An 18,372-nucleotide genomic window follows, 5' to 3' on the forward strand; every position below is an offset into this window, starting at 1 on the left:
GGCTAATTGGCCTTAATAGAGTTGAGTGGTATGAATAATTAACTTCATCGGTCACCTTTTGGCACAATGTAAACCTAAGGGCTTTTACTGGCTCCTAGCACTGCTGAAGCAACTATTTTGAAGTAGCCTTTTGGGAAGCTTCACAGATAAAATGCACAGTGTCTCAGCCTGAGCTTTTTCTTGCCTATTACTTCCATCCCCTGAAATTCTCACCTCTTTTATCTACCTATGTGGAATGCCTGTGGGAATCCACTAAACGCCGACACATATAGAGTCTTGAACATTAGGGGCTTCAATGTGTAATACTGTCCTTAACCACCAGGGAATAAAGGCAAAAGATAAATATTTCCCCCTATGTCCTTAAGTGGGATTATTGTAAAATGCATTTTATTTATTTTTTTTTTTTTAAATTTTTTTTTTCAACGTTTATTTATTTTTGGGACAGAGAGAGACAGAGCATGAACGGGGGAGGTGCAGAGAGAGAAGGAGACACAGAATCGGAAACAGGCTCCAGGCTCTGAGCCATCAGCCCAGAGCCCGATGCGGGGCTCGAACTCACGGACCGCGAGATCGTGACCTGGCTGAAGTCGGACGCTTAACCGACTGCGCCACCCAGGCGCCCCAGTAAAATGCATTTTAAAGATCTCAGGTAGATCAAGCCCCAATCATCCTTAGGAGGGGTCAGTCAAAAGATATTTTTTGATTAGTTGTCTGTCTGTCCCTCTTCCAGTCTCCCAAATGTTTATTGAAGCCAAATTAATTACTAAAATGCTATGCTCCTATACTTCAGTTTTCTTCTATCTTGCATACAAAAGAAATTTCACATATTGCCTGCCTTCTAAGTGTCTGTGACTTATACTTTGAGCTACTGTACAAATTTTTATATCACTTATATAGCCTGTAAGAATCATACATAAGGGAATAATTGTTAACTGTCAGATCACAGTGTATTTCTAATCATATTCCATCAGTAACACATGTTTTACATTGTTAAGACATCCTGTCTGAAAAACAAAACTCTGGAATGGAATGTAAAAAGCCCATTCTTTTAGATGGTTTGAATTATTCATGAACACAGCACCTTGTCAGCACTTAGAATGTAATCAAAATATAAATGATGCATGTGCATGTCGTGTCCAAATTCCATACTGGATATTCTAAGTTATACACAAGTATCACTATTTTTTAAACAGCAAAGCAAACTTTCAACTATGTAATATAGTTTTGTTAAACCTAATTAATTAAAATGTTTTTATGTTTAAATTTACCTATCACAGTCTTAAATATAAACTATTAACAATGACTCCATTAAAAACTCAAGTATGCTATCTAGTAGGACATAATGAACTACTTTAAACCTTTTCAGAAAAAAATTGACATACTATTTCTGTATTTTTCTGTAGGCTCTCATGAGGTTTCTTGAAATTTCACTTTATATTAATAGATCACCCTAAATAATATGTTATTCATTTTATTATGTCTAGGAAATTTAAACAGAAAAATTCACTACTTGGATTGTGATGCATGAGGACATAATTTAACATTAATTTATTCTGTAACTAGTAAGTAGTGTATATTATAAAAGTATACTATGTTGTGCAACTAGTAAGTAGATTTTATGAATATATGAACCTAAACTCCACTACCTGAATCTGATATTAATTTTGGAACTAGATAGGGATGTAAAATAGGAAATGATATGTGTACATATTCCAGTATATGTATATACACATATATACATACGCATATGAATGTATCTGTGTATAGACAGATAGTTAATGAGTTCAATATTATATGGGGTAGAGAATTATTTGACAAAATACTTGCCTTTAAGCAGCATAGGGACAAATAAGGAGAACTGATTATAATCTGGAAAAAAAAAAGAAAAAAGCAGTGATAAAGGAAGTGATAATTGGTGCTAACTGGAATGGAAATTCATGATTTATGTATTTAGATATTAATTCAATTACATTTATTAGCATTTCTTATATGTGAGGTATATTGCATGCACAGAGTATATGAGGAATGATGAAGACAGATAATACTTCTGACCTTATAAAGAAGCTTCAAGAATAAGATTGTTGGGATGGATCAGATTATAAAAAATTTACTCATAAGAGACACACCTTAAATGTAAATATCCAGAAATATCAAAATTGAAAAGATGGAAAAAGATATTCTCTGCAAACAGTAACCAAAAGAAATCTGAGAGACCTATATTAATTATAGTAAAAGTAAACTCCACAGAAGCATTATTAGAATGCTTCATAATGATAAAAAGGTATATCTCCAGGAAAATAAATAAATCAAATTTGCATGCAGTTAAATTCATGCTTTTAAAATATATCAGGCAAAAATTGCCATTTCTAAAAGTATGAATAGATAATTCCACAACCATTGTGAGTTATTTTCAGTACTTCTCTGAGAACTTGACAGAGTAAGTAGACCTAAAATTATTATAGACAGAAGATTTGACCAACATGATTTAAAAACTTAACCCTAATTAACACATATAGAATAATGTATCCAAAAGCTGGAGAACACATTATTTTCAAGTGCACCTAAAAGTTACCAAAATTGATCACATAATAAGTCACAGAATAACATTTCAACAAAGTACTAAGGACTTAAATTATATACAGTAATACCAGTGAAACTAAAAAAATAATTTCAAAATATACCTAGAAATATTTGAAAATTAAGCAATGTGTTTCCAATCTACCCATGTTATGATAGCTAATTTCATGTATCAACTTGACTGGATCATGAGACGTCAAGATATTTGATCTAACATTATTTCTGGGTGTGTTTGTATGGATGTTTCTGGATGAGATTAGAATCTTAATTGGCATATTGAGTACAATAGATTGTTCTCTTCAGTGTGGGTAGGTATCATCTCATGGAGGGCCTGCAGAGTTAAAATGTGGAGAAAGAGTAAATTTGCTCTCACTCTGATTATGTGAGCTAAGCCATTTATCTTCTCCTGCCTTTGGACACTGGGACTTACACGATTGGCACTGCAGTTCTCAGAACTATACCACAAGCTTTCCTGTGTCTCCAGCCTGCCTGCAGACAGCATTTTATATACATAATCTAAAGCTACATTATATTATTTTGTTAATATATTAGATATTATCATCATGTATATGTAATATTACATATTATATTATATATGTAAATATATTATTGGTTCTCTTTTCCAGATAACTCTAATACACAGGGAACAGATGCCATTGGAAATTATTTTAAGTTGGGTGATAATAAAAATACAACCTAGAGGGGAGCCTGGGTGGCTCAGTGCATTGAGCACCCCACTTTGTCTCAGTGAAGTCACGATCTCCGGGTTGGCGTGTTTGAGCCCTGAATCCGGCTTGCTTCTGTCAGTGCAGAGCCCACTTTGGATCCACTGTCCCCCTCTTTTTCTGCCCCTCCTCTTCTCTCTCTCTCTCTCTCTGTCTCTCTCTTTCCCTCTCTCTCTCAAAAATAAACATTTATAAAAAAATAGTCATTTGTTCTGGGATTAACCACTTTTATTCTTTTTTCTCTCATTCCACAACTAATTGTCCAGTTATGCACAGCTTGCCTCCATGAAGTCTCATCTGCTCCATTATTTCCAAGGCCACTACCAACAAATCATCTCAGGTCCTAATTTTCTCCAGCTTACTGAAAACTACTGAAACGTAATTCCTGTTATGTTCATTCATCCTAGACATAGTTGCCAATATAATCTTCCTGATGTAGTATTTAGCTTCCTTATTTGCATATATAAGCAAACTGAAATTCATCTTTAAGGACATACAATAAATGTCTCAAATCTGTATTGTGCAAGTGTCATGTGATATTTCCTTTATATAACTGGACTCATCCAACACCCACTGTCACCATGCTTTCCTTTCTGACATCCCTTCTGGATTAATGCCTCCTTTTCTGTCTGTTAACCTCTTATCTGTACTTCAAGTTTTATTTCACTTGTTACCTTCTCAAGAAACCCTGATGAGTTATTTCCAAACATCTCTGATCTTCCGATTCTTTGATTCCTTGAAGAAGTAAGTTCATTTTAAACTTCTCTGACAGTGCTTGTATGCTACCACAAAATGATTTGGTTAGTACTCTCATAACCTACTTTACTGTGACTTTAAGTTGATTAAATTATGTTTTACTTTTCTTTGTATCATCAGTAGGGTATAATACATGAAGAAGTAGATGGAAACATCTAAAGATAAAACAACATGTTGAGATTTATGTTGTCTTGTTTTGACATATTGAAGGCCATTTAAATTTTTTTATTGAAGGTAAGCTTCAATTCAAGCTGAATTGAAGCCTTATGAACACATATATAAAGAAGAAAATATTTGGAATGAATACATTTGTATCACTTGGAAATACTATGAATTAAGTTTTAATTTTGACTCAGTGCACATAAAAGTTACATTATTTTATATAAACATTTATTTCTTTTTACCATATCATGGTTTTGGAATTAATTTTCTCAGGGCAAACCAAATCAAACCAGAAAATTCCTTGCATAATGTATAAATTAGTACAAGCTTCTATAGGAAAATTCTAAATATATTTTAGGATACTGGGAGCTTCCCTTCTCCCTAGCCTCTAGTAATTCAGTGCATTTGATAAAATGCCCCATATAATATCTCTAGTGTCTTGCTTTACTTTCCTGAGAACTTATATAGTGTAGGTGAATATGAGAAGTTTGAAATAGGTTAGAAATTGTATAGTTCAATGGATTCCAAATCCACCTAAATGCCGTACATGAATTATAATTTCATTATAGAGCAATAAATTTCAAGTATTGAACACTTCTCCAGTTTATACTTAACGAAGTGGCTATAAATTTTAGTCTTTAATTCTAAGTCTTTCCAAATGTCTTTTATGTGTAATATATTTACAAGAAAAATACTATTTAATTCTAATAAAGCATTTACACATATTCATTAGCTACTACAAAAAAAACTATTAGGAATATTTTCCTATTAACTTTTGAAATATCAATCTGGAACTATTATTTAAAAAAACCTGAACCATAGATATATAAAATACATGCTTTCTAATGATTAAAATTATAGAATAATATTGTGATGGAATTAAAGGGGATCAGTCAAAAGGATCTAAATTAACTCGCTTAACCTTTGTGTTTAAGAAACTAAAAATAATTCTTACTATCATTCTAAAAATACTCAAAATATATTATTTTTTAAGTTTATTTATTTTGAGAAAGACAGAGATAGCACTAGTGGGGGAGGGACAGATAAAGGGAGAGAGAGGAGAGAGAGAGAATTCCAAGCAGGCTTCACACTGCTAGCGCAGAGCCCAATGTGGGGTGTGAAACCATGAAACCTTGAGATCATGACCCGGGCCCAAACCTAGAGTTGGATGCCTGTGTGTCTGACTGAGCCACCAAGACACCCCTCAAAATACATTCTTAAGTAAAATTTTGTCAACCAGGTGTTATTTGTAAGTGAAGAATCACTAAATACTACTCCTGAAACCAATATTACATTATATGTTTGCTAACTAGAATTTAAATAAAAACTTGAAACAACAAAAATAATGAGTCATAAAAATTTTTTGATAGAGTGACTGCTTTGTTTTACTCTGAATAATTTATTTTCAATTAATTGTATTTATTCCATTTTGAGGAACAGGAATTCTCCATGGAAAAATGAAATTTTATTTATAAAGCAAAATGATCAATATTGATGTGGGAAACAAAGGCAGAAGGAAATGAAGATAAAATTAAGTTTTCTTACAACTTGCAGTTCATTGACAAATACTTGAGGCAGGCAGAGTACAACATTCCTCCAGGAACCCCCACTGTCTTAATGTTAATGCTTTGCTAGAGAGAAAACAACTTTAGCTTGCCTACAGGTAGGCCTCCAAGATCCTGTGAATCTTCTTTAGCATATGAAAACCCTTTTGGTAACTTCCTTTTGTCTTTACCTCCCCCAACTCCCAAATATATAATCAGTCACCTCTCACACTTGTAATGCAGCTCTTTCTGCCCATGGGTCCTGTCCCAGTGCTTTAATAAAACCACCTTTTTGCACTGAAGACGACATCTCAAGAATTCTCTCTTGGCCATTGGCTCCAAACCCCAACACTTCAAACCTCATCAAATATCAGGTACTTGAAATATTTAATTGTGGTGATTCATCAAAACTATCTTCAAATAAAGTTAAAAAAAATAAACCAAATATTAAACACCTCATTTTTAAATGTCAGCAAAAGCAGCTTAGATTTAACTTTTCTAAGAGCTTTAATTCTATCACAAAATGTTTTGAGAGTTATCTCCTAGGAACAAATTTCAATTAAGCTCCAAAAACTTCCCTATTTCTTAAACCAATAATCCATTATCATGAGAAGTAAGACAAGAGTAAAAGAGAAGAAAAAAAAAAAATAAAGCATAAAATTAATGCCTTCCAATTTAGACAAGTGAGGACTGTTTTCCTGGGGAAAAATGGGTAATGGAAGCTGTAATATAGTTGTGATGAATTTGGAGAAATGTTTTTTCAAAATCTTTCTACTTTGTTTTCTCTATCAGACTTCATTATAGTTCCATAGACTCAATCAAATGATAACAATGCTCCATGACCAAAAGCAACAAGGTATAAATCTGAATATGGATGGTAGAAAACATGATCTGTCATCTCTCAGGTGCTCTTTAGAAGTGTGGTACAAACATTAAAACAAGTTAAAGATAACATGAAAAAATATGAATTTGCTAACCAAATATACAGCCAGAAGTCTGCTAGTAGTTCGTTAATTTATCTAAGTGATCTGCACACCTCTAACCATAGAACAAGTTTAAACTTGAGTGATATGCCTCAAGGGGAGAGCATACTTCTCAAGACTCTAACTGGAAAATGTTTACTGATGCAGAAAGTACCCAGAGATAAAGTATGTGGTCAAGCTCCCTTGTTCTCGTTCAGAGAACTGAAGACCTGAACTTATGAAGTAGAGAATTTAAATGTTTTTAAATAATCAGGAAGAGGTGCAGGTGCACCGAGATTATTATTTGATCATCAGCACTTAAGGTAATAGGAAAACTACCACATGAATCAGCAATATAAATAAACTGCTAACAGGAAGAGAGAATATATAATTCCAAATTGGATAAAATATCAATAATCATGAAAAGTTTGTAATCCAAATAAACTTAAAGTACTTGTTCTGAATTTTATTAAGTAAAACATGAAAAATTAATAAGAAAATTAAGTTAAAAGAAAATAAAGCTGACAGAAATAAGATTGATAATGAAACTTCAAATCTTTAAAATGCAAATGGAAGAAATGATGAATAAAGATTCTAGGGAAAGAAATGTTTTGGAATATAGATTTAAAAACATTACTGTCTAAAGTCAGTAAATACACTACTATAGATAAATGTATCTATGTAAAGATATAATTACTTTATACAGAAGTTATGACTCATTTGGTGGTCAGAGATTTGGTAAAAGCAAGACTGAAAGATTGTAATGAGGATAGCTAAACAAAATTATGTGAATGGGCTTATCAGAATAAACACCAAGTGTGATAGTATGTATTAGTATGAATGCTACCACAGTATACCCACTAGAAAGGCTTTTGATAATTTGGTGGACATTGTGACCACCTGGCAGACTATAATCAACCTCTTTCCTCAGCCACACACATGCTTACTCAATAGGTTGATGAACCAAGTGGCTGATGAGCCATGGGACTGGGACAATGCATAGTTGCAACAGCAGAAATTTCTCATAGCAAGGTTACGGCCCAAACTTGAATACCCAACTGGTTAGTAGCAGTAAACTATTCTTTGTCTCTGGTAGGTATTATTCTACAGAGGTAAATGTGCCACAAATCACAGATTGAAGGCAATGGTTTTTCCTCAGTATCAGAGATACAAATTCTAGAACATTTTTCTTCTCAATAAGCCATGTTCATTCACATAATTTTTTGACTAACTTTATACTGCATTCATCTTCTTGGTATACCATATAATACAGTTTCTAATTCTGCAGCAAAGTGATGCAGTATGTACCAACACATACTGGATTTACTGATTTTATCATATTCCATATTACTCACACACAATTTGATTTACTGATTGTGCATAGCTTTTTGAAGATTCTGTTAATTGCCATTAAAACATAAAAACCTTACAAGTTTTAGGTTACAGAGTATGATATTATTCTTTGAATTGGAAACCCATACATACTTCTGTTTTTTCCCATAGCCAAAATGTCTTGTGAAGAGAATCAAAGAAAAATTGAGAATGCATCTGGCTCAGTTACAAAATTTTCTCTCAGTCATCTTAACCCAGGAATCTGCTGGGTTTCAGGACTTAGAACCTAAGGAAGAAATGCCTCCACTCAGGGACCTAATTACAAAATATAATTTTATGGAATTAAAAATTGAGGCAGCCACCACCCTTTGGGTAGAATTCCTCATCCCGCTGGAGAAACAGTAACTTGTTGGTCATTGTGATTGAGACTTAATATGAATAGATATCAGAATTTCTATCATATAAGGTCTCAGGGAGGTTATGTGCAGTATCCAGGAAATTCTTTGGAGTCATTTCTAGTACTGTCATATTAATTGGACATTGTAAAAGGAAGATCACAGAAACCCCATATGGGCAAGTCTACCAAGATTTTAGACACTTTGGAAATAGAAAGAAAAAACTCCAGCATCTTAAGTCCTCTGCAGGGTAAAAGGACCCAAGTAAATAGTTGGGAAAGGTAGCTATAAGTAACACCTCACCCTTGTGACCAGCTAATGAAATAAAGATTGAAGTAGCTTTTCATATTTTCTTCTATTTATTTCCAAATTATGTTTGCATATATTAATTTTATATATTATTTTATTTTCCCCACTTACACCAATATTTATGTTGTTGGTGATTATCACTATAATTTAGCTCACAGCTTATATTACATGAAATTCAAAATCTGATTATATTTAAGAAAAGAACATCACTCAAAACTGAGCAGAGTTTGGTCTCCTTATTTACAGAAGGAATGAGGATATTTTAATATGTGTAGCATTGAGGGTTTTTTTGTTATACCTGTGTCACAAACAATAAGAAAGGGTATTCTACATACCTTTGAGTTTTCAATATTTGAAATATTTGTCCGATAGCATTATTTACCTTAGGAAGAAAATTATCTGCTTATTTCATTAAAACTAGAGAAAGCATTCTACCTTCCAAAAAGAAAAAAAAAAAAAGAGAGAAACCAAAAGTTGAAATGAGAAAATATGAAAATAATTCAGATATGAGAAAAAGAGACACTGGTGAACATTTTGAAATTATACCCTCGATATCCTTGATATTTATGATTTAGCTCTTAGAAAATTATTTTTTAGCTTCAAGTTGGTAATTTGTACTATTATCATTTTTTGTATATTGCTATAAAATTTCTCTTTCCAGCTTTTAAATTTATTTTATAAATCAATGTAGAACACTTAATGGATAAAATGATCTATTCATTTTCCCAAACATTTAAAGGAAGATAAACATTAAATAAGAATTTATAAATCAGTAATATAGTATATGTCTACATTTAGGTTTTAAAAAATGTGGATGATTCTGAAACAAGTGGTTGATTATGTGTTAAAACTAGTGTGTACTTGCAATTCTAACAAATTTTAAAATGAAAGTTAATTTTTTTCTAGAGTTTTTTGTGGAAAGCGTGCTCTATCATCTCTATTCATAGATGTATCCACTTATTAATTGATATTCTAATATTAACTAATGTGTTAAATAAAATTCTTACAAATTTGATCATAGTTTATGGAATTTCTCTCCAGATTATATGTGACCTAATGTTTTTATGATAAACCTATAAAGGTGAAACAAATATCAATTTATTTATTTATTTTATATTCCCCTAAGTTTATTTTAACAATATTTAAACATACTTTATATTTTGAACATGGGATTTTTTTTTTAAAGATCTTTATTCTCTTTTAATCTCTGAACATCCCCCAGGTTTGTTTTCTTAAGATGTGGAAAGCAGAAGTTCACTTCTTCTTTTTTTTTTTTTTTATATGAAATTTATTGACAAATTAGTTTCCATACAACACCCAGTGCTCATCCAAAAGGTGCCCTCCTCAATACCCATCACCCACCCTCTCCTCCCTCCCACCCCCCATCAACCCTCAGTTTGTTCTCAGTTTTTAACAGTCTCTTATGCTTTGGCTCTCTCCCACTCTAACCTGTTTTTTTTTTTTTTCCTTCCCCTCCCCCATGGGTTCCTGTTAATTTTTCAGGGTCCACATAAGAGTGAAACCATATGGTATCTGTCTTTCTCTGTATGGCTTATTTCACTTAGCATCACACTCTCCAGTTCCATCCACATTGCTACAAATGGCCATATTTCATTCTTTCTCATTGCCACGTAGTATTCCATTGTGTATATAAACCACAATTTCTTTATCCATTCATCAGTTGATGGACATTTAGGCTCTTTCCATAATTTGGCTATTGTTGAGAGTGCTGCTATGAACATTGGGGTACAAGTGGCCCTATGCATCAGTACTCCTGTATCCCTTGGATAAATTCCTAGCAGTGCTATTGCTGGGTCATAGGGTAGGTCTATTTTTAATTTTCTGAGGAACCTCCACACTGCTTTCCAGAGCGGCTGCACCAATTTGCATTCCCACCAACAGTGCAAGAGGGTTCCCGTTTCTCCACATCCTCTCCAGCATCTAGAGTCTCCTGATTTGTTCATTTTGGCCACTCTGACTGGCGTGAGGTGATACCTGAGTGTGGTTTTGATTTGTATTTCCCTGATAAGGAGCGACGCTGAACATCTTTTCATGTGCCTGTTGGCCATCCGGATGTCTTCTTTAGAGAAGTGTCTATTCATGTTTTCTGCCCATTTCTTCACTGGGTTATTTGTTTTTCGGGTGTGGAGTTTGGGGAGCTCTTTATAGATTTTGGATACTAGCCCTTTGTCCGATATGTCATTTGCGAATATCTTTTCCCATTCCGTTGGTTGCCTTTTAGTTTTGTTGGTTGTTTCCTTTGCTGTGCAGAAGCTTTTTATCTTCATAAGGTCCCAGTAATTCACTTTTGCTTTTAATTCCCTTGCCTTTGGGGATGTGTCGAGTAAGAGATTGCTACGGCTGAGGTCAGAGAGGTCTTTTCCTGCTTTCTTCTCTAAGGTTTTGATGGTTTCCTGTCTCACATTTAGGTCCTTTATCCATTTGGAGTTTATTTTTGTGAATGGTGTGAGAAAGTGGTCTAGTTTCAACCTTCTGCATGTTGCTGTCCAGTTCTCCCAGCACCATTTGTTAAAGAGGCTGTCTTTTTTCCATTGGATGTTCTTTCCTGCTTTGTCAAAGATGAGTTGGCCATACGTTTGTGGGTCTAGTTCTGGGGTTTCTATTCTATTCCATTGGTCTATGTGTCTGTTTCTGTGCCAATACCATGCTGTCTTGATGATGACAGCTTTGTAGTAGAGGCTAAAGTCTGGGATTGTGATGCCTCCTGCTTTGGTCTTCTTCTTCAAAATTCCTTTGGCTATTTGGGGCCTTTTGTGGTTCCATATGAATTTTAGGATTGCTTGTTCTAGTTTCGAGAAGAATGCTGGTGCAATTTTGATTGGGATTGCATTGAATGTGTAGATAGCTTTGGGTAGTATTGACATTTTGACAATATTTATTCTTCCAATCCATGAGCAGGGAATGTCTTTCCATTTCTTTAAATCTTCTTCAATTTCCTTCATAAGCTTTCTATAGTTTTCAGCATACAGATCCTTTACATCTTTGGTTAGATTTATTCCTAGGTATTTTATGCTTCTTGGTGCAATTGTGAATGGGATCAGTTTCTTTATTTGTCTTTCTGTTGCTTCATTGTTAGTGTATAAGAATGCAACTGATTTCTGTACATTGATTTTGTATCCTGCAACTTTGCTGAATTCATGTATCAGTTCTAGTAGACTTTTGGTAGAGTCTATCGGATTTTCCATGTATAATATCATGTCATCTGCAAAAAGCGAAAGCTTGACTTCGTCTTTGCCAATTTTGATGCCTTTGATTTCCTTTTTTTGTCTGATTGCTGATGCTAGAACTTCCAGCACTATGTTAAACAGCAGCGGTGAGAGTGGGCATCCTTGTCGTGTTCCTGATCTCAGGGAAAAAGCTCTCAGTTTTTCCCCGTTGAGGATGATGTTATGGGATTTTAAATATAAAGAGAATATCTGCATATATACATCACTTTAGGATGTAAACCTTAATTTTTTTAATTATTTGAGTGACATGAATATAGACCTCACTGCAATATAAATAAAACCATAATAAAATAAACTAAATTTATAATTTTATAGGTAATAGGTATAATTGATAGGTAAGTTCTGGGAACTTCTCCAAAAGTTATTTGAATATTTTAAGGCAAAAGAGAATTCATGAAATCAAGCATTTATTTTAGAATTCTCTGTAGACATTCACCATAAACCATATCTAAAATTTAAACATGGTTAATCCAATTTTGACTTCATTTTAATGATGTGAGCACAGTCTGTTTTAGGTATACAATGTAGCCAGGAATAATACTAGAGTGGGAAATTCTATCTCAGATATAAATTGGGAATACTTCAGGTAGGTAAGTGTTTAGGATTCCCTGAAGACCCCTCTAGGTACTCTTCTTTTCTTCTTCTTTTTTTTTTTAATTAAAGTTTATTTATTTTGAGAGAGACAAAGCACATGAGTGGGGGAGGGGCAAAGAGAGCCACTCCCAAGCAGGCTCCCACTTCCAGCATAGAGCCCCATGCAGGGCTCTAACCCACAAACCATGATTATGACCTGAGGTCAAGAACCAGATGTTTAACCAACTGAGTCACCCAGGCACCCCAACACTCCTTCTTTTAAAAATTCTCAACAATTTCCCAACTCCCCTCTTCCTATTGGAGGTGGGGGTGTCCCAAAGTTCCTAGTCCTAATCCATTCATCCCTGGGAGCTTGAATTGTGGGGGGGGGATTTGCTCCATCTCAGATACCCCCTCCAGAAACCATGGCCCTCTCCCAGGTACTCCTTTACAACTGAATTATTGTTCCATACAATACCTCAAAGCCAATAATCTAAAAACAAACAAAAAAAAGACAACCACATTAATATTCTCTCCTTTTGTGAATTCCATTTTCTTTATTTCCATTTTATTTTCTCCTATTTTTCTTTGAACATGCCTTAGGCATGCTATAGTGGTCTTTAAATTAAAAGAGAACATGCCTATACGTACATAAAATTTTAGTGTGATAATTTAAAATGTGTGATATTTATTTATATTTCATCACATATATTATACATATTATATATTTATATCTCATTACAAATGAGAATTTATGCATAACTATAACGGCTGTTGGCCTTTTGTATAAATGTTACATGTGTCTGTTACTCTTAACTTGAATAAACTAATACAAGTAATATAAGTATTATCTGTGTATCAATAGAAGAGAAAACAGGGACACCTGGGTGGCTCAGTTGATTAAGCATCTGACTTTGGCTCAGGTCATGATCTCATGATTCATGAGTTCGAGCCTGCTTTGAGTTCTGTCTTCCTCTCTCTCTCTGCCCCTCCCCCACTCACACTCTTTCTCTCTCTCTCAAAAATAAATAAACATTAAAAAGAGAGAGAGAGAGAGAGAGAGAGAGAGAGAGAGAGAGAGAGAAAGCACTTTGGTTTTGGCCTTGGAATCACCAAGGGCAACATCTGACTTTTTTTTTTTTTAATATTTATTAATGTTGAGTGACCTATGTTTTTTTCTATATGAAGTACTCTGTGTGGAAATACATTAACTTTTTTTATGTAAATATTCCTCTATATCATGATGGTACTACCTGCAGGTCTATATATCTTTGTCTAGTACAATCTAATCAATATTTTACACCCAATTTTCATAAATTCTGATTACATGTTCAACATTGATATATGAGATCACAAAAGACCTGAATCTTTTATTCACATATGATACTTAATGTACTCTTTAAAATACTTGAAGGAAATCCTATTCTTTATAGTCTCTTACTTCTCATAGTCAACTGGTTTACCTTTCTAAATATAATTGTAATTTCTGAAGAATTTCCAAAAAAAAAACCCAAAACACAAACCACTAATCTTAGCTCTGAAAGGAAGAGTATGGATAATACAAAGCATTTTTCTTACACAATTTCTATTATAAATGTATATATTGAAACCACCCCCAAATATATATTCACATACAAAAATAATTAAAACCACCACCCAGCTACTTGATTTTTAAAACAATATATGCCATAGTATTTTTATTAAGTCCTTGTGGAAGGTTGCTAGATATGTCTGAGTATTATTTAACTTAGTTACCATGTCTACTTGAGACATATTTAACTGCCATCATTGTGAGAATTTAGAGAGATTCAGAAAGGTCTAGTGAATGTGTTAGTCACAAAGCTAGTAAGTACTAATACAGGCTGCATGTAAACTTAGTGTGTACTATAGTTTCTTCTAGAAAAAGCTTCATGGAGGAGAAGGGATAGAATTGGATACCATTTGAAGATAAGAAAGGAGAAGGGCGCTATGCCTAGCTAAGTGAACAGCCTTAGCAAATTCATGAACTGATATGAAATTTGAATGAGAACAGTACAATCTAGGAAAATAAAATCGTTTTCCAAATATGCATTTCTTCTAATTTCCCTAGGAAAACAATATATTTTGTTTCTGTTTTTGAGGTTTGCAGCAGTAACAAGAAGCAATTTTTATATTCAAATGAGATGGTAAGTCCAACCTAAGTATCTGTGGCAAAGAGGAAATACCTACACAAATCCTTATTAAAATTTACACTACCATAGAAAGTAGAAATATGTCAACTCAAAAATAAATCCAATTTGAATGTGGAATGTTCTTTCAAATAGAATAAAATGCAATTATACGAAAAATTTCTCCACCCTTGACCCTGTATCAAAGATCAGCCCAAATCATTTGTGAAGTGTCCCAGAAGTGTAAATGAAGACACAGTTTCAGTGTTACAATCAGAGCAGAGACTATCATCTATAATTAAATTATGGATTATGATAACTTTATTACCCATCAACTTGGCATTAAACAGCATGAATCACAGCATGGGGTCTCTGTCGGCTAATGCTCCTGGGATGAGGATCCAGATGAGACCATTAGAGCTGAAAATAAAAGCTAGCTTCTAGATCTTTGGCAAGGAGATAATGTCCTTTGGCAATGTTTATAGGAAAGAGGGAGGCCCATAACGTAGGCAATAATTCTCCCCTAGGACATATATGTATTTAAAATCTTTCTTCAACTTTCTTAGAAACTAAAAAGAAAAATGGTTTAGTTGCTAAGTGTCTTTTACAAGATATATTTAATATAAGATGTGCCCTCAAAGAGGAGGGTCACTAAATGATGAACAAGAAGAGAGCTATCCTCATGTCTTACCTCTGAAACATACAATGAGAACTAATATAAATAACATAAACAAAACAAACATTTATTCCTAAACAAGCCAACCACTAGATTTTTTTTCTATTACACATTATAGAATTCTATAATGTGTAGAGTTCTAGTGAAACTCATTAGTATATGTAAAAAAATTAAAATATCAAATGCTAAATGATTTATTGATACTGCTACTAAAGCATGGTTTTATTATTAATGACTTTTTAATACTTTAAAGAATAATTTCTTTATTGTCAAAAAAGACTTTGAGACACTTATTTTTCCTTTTGTGGGTTAAATGATTACATAGCTATATGTCTTATGATTTACTTCTTGGTTGTAATTGAAGTAAGTGATCATTGCCATTTTGCAGATAAAAAGATGAAAAGAGGAAATTTAGACCATAAATACACAAGTGACATAAAATAGTAGATGTAGAAAATGGAACTCAAACCAAAGTCTGCATGCTACTATGTGTATATTATTGCTTCCCGGATGCTGTTCATTTGTTCATGGATCACTCAGTTTTGCTTGACTTGTCAGACTCCTGAATGAAACAATGATGCAAAGACTACAGAAGCGTAGTGTTAACTTGTGCTGTTGTTGCTCTTTGTTTTTCAGAGTAAAATGTTCTTTGTGTATTTATTTTAAACATCTGAATATGTGAGAGAGATAAATGTTTGAGAAAAGAAAATATATCAATTTTACGGATATTTTGTATTTTACTTAGAATAATCATTTTATATTAAAAAATACAAATAAGTGCTAAGAGAATAATCTCTTTTATCTTAATCATCAAAGTAAAGCTTTGTATCATGATGGCTTATTCAGGATTAATATATATTGTGGAAGGTCTCATAACTGCTTATATAACACTAGGTAATGTCAAGAAGAAAAAATCCAGTTTTGAGAGATACATTATTTGACATAGCAATAAGACATACAGAAATAGCATAAGACAGTACATATTTACTTATTTCACTGCATTAAAACTGCAGTTTTGCTCAAACATATTTAACTTATTCCCTAATTTTATATACTTATTTCTATTTTTTTGACTAAGTAATGAAAACTGCAAAATTACTTGCATTGCTAAACAATAAATTATAAACTGGTTAAACTATTTATAGATGCGAAACATACCTATTTATAAATCTGGCTACAAAATACATTTCAGTTAGTTACGTGACTCAGTCTTTCTGAGTGTTTTATACTCAATACACGCTTTTTCCAATTGTCCTTCAGGAGTCAAACATCCGGTTCTAGTTGATTTTGATGAAGGTGAGTTACTCTACATCATCTGGAAGGAAGCTTGTGCTATTCTTAGTTGCTATAACCAGCTGCATTACTGAAAGCAAGCTCTGTCCTTACACATTATAAATGGATAGCTTCAGATAAGAAAAAGCTATCTTGGTGAATGGTGGCCAGAATTTTGATGTTTCTGTCTAGTAAGTGATAGGGTTATCACTCACATCTCTAGGTGATTTGGGAAGATGGCTGTCTGGAGCAATAGATAAAGACTCATTGGACTGTTGCCGAGGAAAAGAAATCGGAGAGAGGCAAGTGAATTCATTACAAAGAAACATACCATAGTTTTCAAGCTATGGAAAAAAAGAGGGAAAAAACTGTGAAAAATCAACTGCATTTTCTCTTTGATAGGCATGTTCTATGTTATTGAATTGTACGTAAGAAATTAGTATAGAAAGGGTATATCAAGCTTCTTGTTTATTTCTTTTAATCAAGCAACATGGTGGTACATTTGGAATAAAGTTGTAAAGTAGCTCAATTCAAATGACAAGATTAACTATAAATGATGTAATAAACACAATATGCTCTATAATAGAATGGAGGAGGTCACAAGTGCTAGAATCAATATTCTGTCCAGAGAATTCTTTCCTCTATTTATTTAGTTTTATTTAGTAGAATTATTTTAAAGGAACTAATTATCTATTGGCTTCTGGGGATGTTTAAATTGCATAAATAATAGAGATAAGTGTTAAGTGTTATTTATTGACTAAATATTTTCTAAAGTATACAGAGAGGAGTTCATTGGAGGAGAATAGAAAATCCAATCTATGTTGGGAACTGCAACAACAACAAAGTTTCTATGAAAGTAATGGGATAAAAATATTACTAAGTTTGAATTTGAACAATTGTGGACTTGCCTCAGGCTTCTTATTAGGAGTGCATCTTAGAAGATATCCTTAATCACTCTGACCCTGTAAATTCAACTTCAAAAGGGGAAGACTACAGAAAGGATTACAGATTACAGAAAGGATTATGGTGAATGAAAACCATTCATTACAATTTTATGCCTGCAATAGCAGGTATCCAATGACTACTAGTTATATTCTTTTGTCTTTCTGGAGATTATGTAATAATTTCTTCTGTCATGCTTGCTAATTATAGAAGGGGGGATATTCCTAAAGTCTGCTGTGGAGACAGACTGGATTTTGACTCCAGTTGTTATTATTTCAAGAATCATGAAAATAAGTAACTGTAAACTCTGTGTTTTCTGGAAATACAACTTCTGAAAATCCTGATCAAGTTTTTTAAGGTTGTGAATTAGCTAATCTGATCTTAAAGTTAATTAGTCTTCATAAATGTTAATAACTGAGCCTTAGATATGAGAGTTGTCACATAAATGTTGAAGTAGCTTGTATTGCTATTGAGAAGCTCTTTGTCCTTTAAAAATATTTTAGTAATTTTTATGTGTGTTCAATGTGATTGAAGTAAAAACTCCTAAACTTATAAAAACTGCAGCTCCACACATTGAAAATTAGGTGGCATATTTCCTCTTTTTGAGATATTTGCTTTATCCACTCTCTTGCTGTTAAGTTTCTTTATGGAAGATGATATTTTTTTTTGTGTAATTCAATTAGATGAACCCTCCTCATTCACTTATACAAAATATACTCTGAGAAAATGTGATTTTTTTCCAAAATCAATTA

At 33.1% G+C, this 18,372-nt stretch overlaps 1 long non-coding RNA gene across 1 annotated transcript in view; it reads right to left on the reverse strand.

The window, feature by feature from the left end:
* Positions 1 to 577: 577 nt before the first annotated feature.
* Positions 578 to 18,372, reverse strand: part of LOC109492592 — a 307,588-nt gene continuing 289,793 nt past the window's right edge. Inside the window, exon 7 of the long non-coding RNA XR_006595500.1 lies at positions 578 to 1,869. This is a non-coding gene — a long non-coding RNA (uncharacterized LOC109492592). The remainder of the gene's footprint in view (positions 1,870 to 18,372) is intronic.

The sequence above is a fragment of the Felis catus genome, chromosome A1, assembly GCF_018350175.1.
Source record: "Felis catus isolate Fca126 chromosome A1, F.catus_Fca126_mat1.0, whole genome shotgun sequence".
NCBI lineage: Eukaryota > Metazoa > Chordata > Mammalia > Carnivora > Felidae > Felis > Felis catus.